At 48.3% G+C, this 9,364-nt stretch overlaps 1 long non-coding RNA gene across 1 annotated transcript in view; it reads left to right on the forward strand.

The window, feature by feature from the left end:
- Nucleotides 1–9,364, forward strand: part of LOC125961318 (uncharacterized) — a 51,080-nt gene that overhangs the window by 32,838 nt on the left and 8,878 nt on the right. The window lies entirely within an intron of this gene.

The following is a 9,364-nucleotide window of genomic DNA, read 5'->3' on the forward strand; positions in this document are numbered from 1 at the left end:
TTTATCTAATAGGTTGTTATTTATTTATTATAAATTTATTTTATTTGTTTACTTTTGGCTGCTTTTGTTCTTTGTTGCTGTGCGTGGCTTTCTCTAGTTGTGGCGAGTGGGGGGCTACTCTCCGTTGTGGTGCACGGACTTCTCATTGCGGTGGCTTCTCTTGTTGCAGAGCACATGCTCTAGGTGCGCGGGCTTCAGTAGTTGTGGCACACGGGCTCAGTAGTTGTGGCTCGCGGGCTCTAGAGTGCAGGCTCAGTAGTTGTGGCACATGGGCTTAGTTGCTCCGCGGCATGTGGGATCTTCCCGGACCAGGGCTCGAACCTGTGTCCCCTGCATTGACAGGTGGATTCTTAACCACTGTGCCACCAGGGAAGCCCTCTAATAGCTTGTTTATTTTCATAGGAGTTATATATTATGGACACTAATCCTTTATTGATTATTGATTATATGCACTATAGTTACTTTCTCCTAGTTTGTGGCTTTTCTTTGTACTTTTTGAATTTTTTGTGTGTGAAAAAAAGTTTAAAAATTTTAATAAGTCGATTTAGCAGCATTTTCTCTTAAAGCTTTTGCTTTGTGTTTTAAAAAATCCATCTTTCTTCAGAGATCATAAAGATATTTTCTTATGTTTGCTTTTAGAAGAGTTAGTTTTTTTGTTTTACCACCTTTATTTTGTTTTCAATTTTATTTTTCCATGAAGAAACTCTGTTGTCTCAGAACCATTTAAGGAACACTCTGTCCTTTTTCTGTGATTTGTAATGTGACCTCTGCCATATAACACATGCCCATACAAGATAAATTTGCTTCTAACCTTTATATCCCATTCACTTTGTCTATTTGCCTGTTTGCCTATTGTAATGACTTGAACTTTAGATATGTTGAGGCAAATTTTCACCTTCTTCAAAAGGAATACAAATATTTTAGCTCTTCTTGACCCTGTCTTTTTTTTTCCACATGATTTTTTTTGGATCCAAATTGTCAAATTTCATGAAAACCCTTTTGGGATTTTTAAGGGAATTGTACTTGATATCAAATTAATTTGGGGATAATTTCCAGTTTTATAATATCAACTCTTCCCATCCATGAACATGGCACGTCTCTTCATCAGTTTGAGTCTTCTCTTTTGTGCATATTTGTTAGATTTATTCTTAGGTACCCTCTAGTTTTTGTTGCTATTGTAAATAATGTATTTGTAAATTACTTCTTATAATAGTTTTTGCTGATATATAGGAATGCTATTGATTTTTTATATTGACCATATACCCAGCAGCCTTGATGAACTCTCATTAGTACAATAATCTCTAAAGAAATTTTTTTGAATTTTTCAATACAGACAATTAATGAAAATAATATCACTTTATTTCCTTTCCCAGTCTTGTATCTTTTTCGTGTCTTACTGTGATCTCTCAGACCTTTAGTACAATATTGAATAGCATAGTGGGTTTGATCTTTACTAGAAAGAGAAGGCTTCTAACATTTCACCACTGAGTATGATGTCTGCTGTAGGTTTTTGAAAAATACTGTTTATTGGGTTAAGAAAATACCTTTATATTTCTAGTTTGCTAAGAGTTTTTAATATGAATGGATGTTGAATTTTTTTAATCATAATCATTTTCTGTGTCTATTGAGATATGTTTATTAATATGAATAATATTGATTGATTATCTAATGTTAAGCCACCGTTGCATTCCTGGGATAAACTCTAATGGGTCATGATTTATATTATTTTGATACATTGCTGTATATGGTTTGCTAATATTGAGTATTTTATACCTAAATTCATGAATAATATTGGACTCAGATTTTCCTTTCTCATGCTTTACTTACAGTGTATACCAGTGTAAGCCAACTATTTTTATAAGGATTAGAATCATTAGGATTAGAAGGGAATTTAAAGGGTGTCCCATTTGATCTTATTACTTTATAGTAGGAAAAACTGGAACCCAGAGAAAGGAAATAGCCTTTCCAAAATCAAACAGAGTTTGTTAGAAACAGAGTTAGGACTAAAGTACTTGGCAGACCACTTACAGATTTCCAGTTACTTTCCCATTCATGATCTTACTTTATCTTCACAACAGCCTTGCAGGGAGAGTATTGCTTATTGCCCCCATTTATGGATGGGCTGAGGACCAGAGAAATCATATCATGAATTATGTGACCCAGTAGAGCTGGGACTAGAAGCCAGGCATCTGACTCTAGACCAGAGCCGCCTCCCAAGTTTCTTTTGTTCTGTGCCCAACCCCCGGACAGATCCACTTTTTAGCCTGAAAGAAGGGAACCCTGAGACCTGCATCCAAAATTATTATTTTATAAGAGTCCAGCAGTATTTTCACAGGCATGTCAAACAAATGGCCCATCTGCAGATAAACCTCAGTGGGCAGGGATGAGGGCTTCATGATCCCTAAGGGTGATCTTGGTGGAGGGATACCCTCAAGGCCAGAGTAAGTCCAGGGTCTCTAAGAATGTCTCCTAAAGTGGAAATGGGTCCAAGGCCCCTAAATGGAATCTTTGTTACAGATTCAGAGCACAGGGTCCCTAAGGGCCTGTCCTTAATGTCCCCCACAGAATGGGGGCTTCAGTTTCCCTTCCATCCCCCTCCCCCACCCCTAACCACCACAACCCCTCCCCCATATCTCTCAGCAAGCTGCTTCCTGCACCAGCACCCTTGTTTTGCTTGTGCTGTTTGTGTCTGCTTCTAACAGCTGGCCCCAGCCTGGCAGCCCCTCGCTCTGAGGATTATCCAATTATCCCATTAGCCCAGCATGTCCTTCCTTCCTCCAGAGCTATTAGCTCCGCATCTCCCTCTCCCTTGCTCCCTCCAGGGGCTGTTCCATAGCTCCCCTTGCTCCTTCCCTAGCCAGGCCTAGGGCTGGGTCAGTCCGCAGTCACACAGACTTGGGGAGCACCAGAGCTGGAAGGGACGTTTTGCATTGTCCCTCTGCATCATTTTGCAGGGAAAGAAGCTTGCCACCATACTTAAAGTCATGTGACCCGTTAGGACTGCAAAGGGCTAAGAGCCAGGTCTCTCAACTTCATGGCCATGCTCTTTCCCACCATGTCTGGTCACCATGCCTTATCAAATGCTCACTATGCTTAGCCCTGGGTTGGAGGAGATGCCATTCCCACTCCACTCTCTGGAAGTCTATGGTTAGGATTAGAACTTATGGTCTAGGTAGGGAGATAGAACACACACTGTTGAAACCAGCACATTATCCAGGAGCTAAGTCATACCTTAGCAGAAGAGATGTTACCAGAAGTAGGTGACAAACTTCCAGTGCAGAGGACAGGCACTAAGTGCTAAAGGAACTGGGAAGAGGGAGATGAGGCTTCCAGCAGAGGGTTCAGGAGGGCCTGCTGGAGGAGGTGGCTCTTCAGCTGGTTGTGAAGCATGGGATGTGTTGAAAATAGGAGAGATTCAGAGAGTCAGCATTCCTAGCAGAGGCCTCCCTGAAAGGGAGAGGCAGGGAATGGGTTAGGAGGGAGGAGGGTGGGAGCTGTTCAGTTTGGCTCAGCTGGGGAAGCTGGGGGTGTGGGTGGAGGCAAGGCTGGAGAGCAGAGCTGTGGCCTGACTGCCATTCTAGAGGGAGGCTTGATGTGATATACACTGAACTTCTGAGCAAGGAGGGGCATGATTGGAGGTGCTGTGGGAAGGCTAATCTGACTGCAGGGGCTGAATCGATTACGGTAAAAAGAGAAATGCAGAGAGGTTGGTTTGGAGCTTATCCAGGTGGGTGAGAGATGGTGAGGCCTCAGCTAACACCATGACTTTTGGGGGGTTCCTGGGAGTAGGATAGATTGAACAGATTCAGAAGACATCTGGAAAGAGGAATTAGCAGGATACAATAGATTGGACTTGGGGAGATAAGGAAAGGATTAGGGCAGTTAGGAGTGGCAGTGGGAAGTATGGGGGTAGGGAGGAGGTGGGTGAGGACCCTCCCATACTTCACCCTCGGGCACTCATTGGGTAGAGTACTTCATAAACTGGCAAAGTTTGCTTAACCCTGTGCTGCGTGAAACCTTATCTACCCCATGTCCCATCTACCCCATGTCCCAGCTCCTCAAGCTTCTCCACCAGATGTCCACATGCTAACCCGATAAATTACATGTTGCCCCCACCAGACAGCAGTGCACTTCAGCTGTCACCACCTGCCGTCACTGCAGGTGGTTCTGGTGGGAAGAATTTTAGGTCTTGGGTATATTCCGTCGATATAGGGCACTGGGCCCTTTTGATTCCTTTCAGTTCACACCTGGTCATCACCCCTCACCTATACCTATAAACTTAAGTCAGGTGATGGTTTTATTTTGTTTATACTTTGTCATTCCCTGTTCCTTATCGCCTATCTTATCCCCCATTCCTGATTCGGGCTTCCAGGATCCTGAGACAATTCTGGGCAAGAAAGAAGAGCCATCCTTATCTGGCCTTATGCCCTCGTGGTTCGGGGGAGGCTCCTCAAAGGCTCACAACGATGCCCATGCCCCTTGCAGGCCAGTGAGGCCTGAGTGCCCTTGGAGGGGTCTCCATTTGCTGCAGCCCAGTAGCCTCAAACATGAACTATAGTTGTTCCACCAGAGTTGCTGTGAGCCCCAGAACTCCTGTAGGTTGTCCTACTAAGCCTAGTTGTGCCCTTTGGGACAGCACATGACAAGCTGCTTCCCTCTTCTGGTCTGCTCACCTGGTGTCATGGCTCTCCCTCAGTCATCTCCAGCCTTCTTTCCTCCAACCGTTCTCAGTTTCCGGTTTGCAGACACACCCCGCATCCTCCCCCTGTCTTGAGTGCCTTCCTTTGGTTACTTGTTAATCCTGCCAGGTGTCCCTGAGAGACTACCTTCTCTGGGTGGGCACGTCTTCATAGGGTACTTCAGTTTGTTGATGATCAGCTGTGGTGTTGGGAACTGAACACCAGCCTCCTGCCTTGAGCCAGGACCTGGACCCCGTGAGCTCTTCCCGCCTGGGGCTCCTGTTAACGGCAGTGCAATGCAGCTTGCGGCTGCAGCCATTTCTTTCTCTGGCATTTTGCACAAAGTTGGCCTCTGCTGACCTTAGCAACTGAAGTGTTCATTGTCGTGACATGAACTGATGGTAGCTGGGTTCTCTCTTCCCACTTCTCCCTGCACATTTGCTTTTTCAAACTCAGTACAGGACTTTACACTGATCTTTGCTTAGATTTCTCTGTCCGGTGCCCCTGAGGTCATTTTGAATCCTGATTCTGTCAGCTCAGACATTTATAATATCTTCTCTGTTGCATCTTTGATAAGCCTTAACTCCCCTGGACTTGAGGTGTTAAATGTATGGGACAGGATTGGGCTGCAGACAGCAAGTGATCCATAGTCTGTGTCCCTTGCCTCAGTTGTCAGCCAGTGTCCACACCCAGCTCCCGGCCCCACAGACACCAGAGGCTTCCAGGTGCCTGGTTTAAATTCACACTTGCCATGTTTCTTTATCTCATATACCTTCCAAAGTGCTTTCACATTTATTATCTGCTTTATCTAAAAGCAGGCATGGCAGTTCAAAGAGGGGCTTGCCCACAGTCCGAAAAGAAGTCAGTGGCAAGGCCGTTTGAACCTGGTACTGACCCCCATTCAGAGCTCGGCGAAGCAGGATGGTGGTTTTAGGAGCAAGCAGAGGGATTTTTTGGCATCTCTGAATGAGGCAGGAAAGAGAGTCAAGCTGAAACCCCAGAGGTAGTCATCTGAGGATGACTGCAGAAGGCCTGGCCTGGTCTCTCTAGTCCCCCTAAAGATTCTGCAGCAGACAACGGTTGTGATATATGTTGGGTTCTGGGCCTAAATTTTTCCAAGAGAAAACTACATAAATTTTAAAGTCCCATCTAACATTTCCAAAAATCTGAATCTAAACCAGGTTTTATTCTCCTCACTCTCCTTTCTATACCAACTAGAAAATGTGGGTGGATTGAGAAAGAACAGAAAAGAAAGATCAAAACTGTGACAACTCTCTGACAACATTTTAACTTGAAAATTGCCTGCAAATGGGTGGCATAATCCTGTGTGGGCAGATGTAAATCAGGTGCACGTCTACTCAGCTCCTTCTCCTTCACATCTCCTAACAAACACCTGGAAAACACAGCCCTGGACTTGACCGTTGGCCTTCGGAAGACTAACTCACTTCAACCTGCCTGATTCTCCAGTTGGGTGAGACCTGCTCCTCCACTGCACTACCAGAGCCTGTGTCATGCTGGTGGCCTCACCTCCTGCTGCCCCTATTGGTGGCACCTGTACACCCTGTGCACCCCCCTCCCTGCTGCCCCAGGCCCAGCATCACCAGCAGGTTCTCATTAAGTGGTTGAGAGGAACAAAAAGTCAGGAGATGGGACTCCAGTTCTAGTCTGCTCCTTCCTACCCAAGCCCTCTCTGAGAGCTTACTGGTCATTAGGTGCCAGTCCAGAGGCTGATTCTGCAAAATCAATCCCTCTTTCTCCCCCCACCCCCCCGCCACACATACACACACGCTTCCCTGGGCAAGGCAGAGAAGTGTGGATGGTTCTGCACCAAGCCTTTCCTACTGGTGGGAAAAAATTCTTCGCTCAGAGGACACTGGGTCATCACACCTGTCACCTGCCTAGCCTTGTGCTGACACCCTGGCCTGGCCTCTCCCTGAGCCCAGCCCCTCTCTAAGCCTGACTAGTGGCAGGGCAGGGGGGCTTGTGGGGTAGCTCTGCTGAGTTGCCCTTTCTCCTCTGGCAAAAGGGTGGAGCCAGAGCACCTACGAAGGTGACTCTGCACCCAGGCTCTGTGTTTTGTGTGTCCAGCCCTCTCCTTTAGGGCTGTGAGTCACCTGACATTCTCCCGCCCCACTCCTGGCTCTGCAGCCTGACAGGGGCCATCCCAACAGTGACAGTTACTGCTAATGATGAGTTACAGTGCAGTGAGGGGTGCCTTAGAACAGAGGAGGGGAGGAGAGGGCTGTGGTAATCAGACATTCTGATAGAGTGCTCTCCACTTTTCAGAGCGCTTTTTCATTCCCTGAGGGAGTGACTTGCCTCACAGCAGATCTCAGGTCTCCCTAAGTTCCTTCCCCCTTAATGTAACCTCCCATCAGCAGAGGGGTGTCCCAGCATGCTCAGGAAGCGCTTTGGGAGCTTAGGGGAAGAGTGTTCACCATGGCAGCAGCCCACAGGACTGGCCGGGAGCCTGTGTGACATGAAAGGATAGGGGTGCGTTCTAGGCACAGAGTGCCATCCTGACGTGCCTTTATTTAGGCCCTGGGCATCAGGGCAGGCTGCACGGAACCATTCCTACTCCCTAAGCAGTTGGCTTCTGCGAGCCCCCGGGTTCCTGTTTCTCTACCACAGTTGCAAAGAAGGCCCACTTCCAGCTCTGGGTTATCAAGACCCAGCCCAGTAGATCCAGGGGGCAACCTCTCATTTCCTCTTACTTCCCAGGCTGCCCTTCATCCCTGAGCTGCCTTGATTTGTCTCCAGAGCTTGTGCCCTGGTCAGTATGTGCAAAACTGAGGCTGGCCCACCCCACCCACCAGGAGCCCAAAGTGTTTTATGTAAGTCCTCCCAGAGGAAAGGACCTTAACACAAATGGGGAGGCTTGCAACGGTAGGGGTCCTGTCTCTTATGGGGCGAGTGATGAGCCAGGACGCGGCCTGAGCCAGGCCTCTGCTCACAGGCTTCCCTGGGGACCCTGGCCACAACCGCCATGGAGCGGGGCTGGGACCACCACACGGACAGGTTCTGTGATGGAACTCTTTTTTTTTTTTTTGCGGTACGTGGGCCTCTCACTGTTGTGGCCTCTCCCGCTGCGGAGCACAGGCTCCGGATGCGCAGGCTCAGCGGCCATGGCTCACAGGCCCAGCCGCTCCGTGGCATGTAAGATCTTCCCAGACCGGGGCACGAACCCGTGTCCCCTGCATCGGCAAGCGGACTCTCAACCACTGCGCCACCAGGGAAGCCCTGTGATGGAACTCTTGTGCTTGGAACAGGCTTGCATGAGGCATGCGGTCCATCCCCAGCCCTTTGGGAAGAGCAAGGAGAGAGCAGAGGGGCCCTAGGACAGAGCTTTAGGGGTTAGAGCAGCCCTGGTATTGCCCCCGGCAGCTTGGCCCAGGGCAGACACGCATCTGCAGCCCCAGGGCTGGGCCAGGCCTATGTCTCACTGCTGCTGCTGCTGTTGAGGTGGGCTCTGTATGTTTGCGTGCATACACGTGTATTCTCTCATGGTCAGGGAATGACACATGCATCTGTTCGTGTCTGTGTATGTGCGCTTACACATGAGCCTGGCTCACAGTGGGAGCTTGTACAGGGTGTGTGTGGTGATGGGACACTGGGCCCCCTGGGGACCCGAGGAAGCATGATCACGTGGGCCTGGGCTCCAGGGCTGGCCTACGGGCTGGTCCTGCGAGGGTCTAGGGCTCAGTTGTATCTAAAGTGTTTCCTAAGACCCTGTCCCTGTTCTTCCCCAACCCAAAGCCTGCACCATGTAGCCCAGCACTCAAAGCTCTGTTCCCAAGAGGCCTCAAAAAGGATGGAGAGACGATATTTCTTCTTTACCTACCTTTGTGGTTCTCTTAGTGGCCTCTTCCCACCAATTGGTCATGAGGACTGACAGCATCTGTGCCCTTGGCCGCCTCAGGCACAAAACAGGCCACTGTTCTGCCCTCAGCCTGCAGCAAGCCCAGGCCAAAGTGTGTAGGAGAGTGGAGGGAGTGGGCTGTGCGGTTGTGTCAGTGGTTCTGACCCTGACTGTCCATGAGAACCCCTGGGGAATTGCTGCTGCCTGGGTCGACCCAGCATCTCTGGGGTAAGGGCTCAGGCGTCGGCACTCTTTAGAGCGTCCTAGGTCTCTTCTGTGCAGCCAGTCCAGAGGACCTCTGATAGATATGACAGTGAAATATTGCTAAAATAAACCTGTGTTGGTTTAGGGAATACTTACATATACATCTGTCTAGTAGAAGTATTAAGATGTGCAGTGGAACAAAATGAAACCCAGGAAAGTGGTTGTTTCCAGGTGCACGAAGCAGGGTGATAATATGGGGAGGGGTTGGTTGTCATGTTTCGTTTCTTGAGCAGAGTAGTGGGAACATGGTATTATTTCATATTTTTCGGTTTGGTTGAAATAGTTCATCGTTAAGTTAATGGGAAAAAAAATCATGGATTTTTTGGTCAGATAAACCTTGGGTTTTAAGTTCACTTCTGCCATTAACTAGCTGTGTGACTGGGGCAAGTACTTAACCTCTCTGTTCAGGAGAGGTGGTTTAGTCTCTCTGTTGTTTAGTCATCTGTAAAATGGGGCTCCCAGGGCTGCGTGAGGATTACCTGTGAAGTTCTAACATTCCTGCCCGTCTTCGCCCTGAGTGTGCCTGCGAGACTTCAGACCAAGACTGGCCCTCCGGCTGGGG

This window comes from Orcinus orca, chromosome 15 (genome assembly GCF_937001465.1).
Source record: "Orcinus orca chromosome 15, mOrcOrc1.1, whole genome shotgun sequence".
NCBI lineage: Eukaryota > Metazoa > Chordata > Mammalia > Artiodactyla > Delphinidae > Orcinus > Orcinus orca.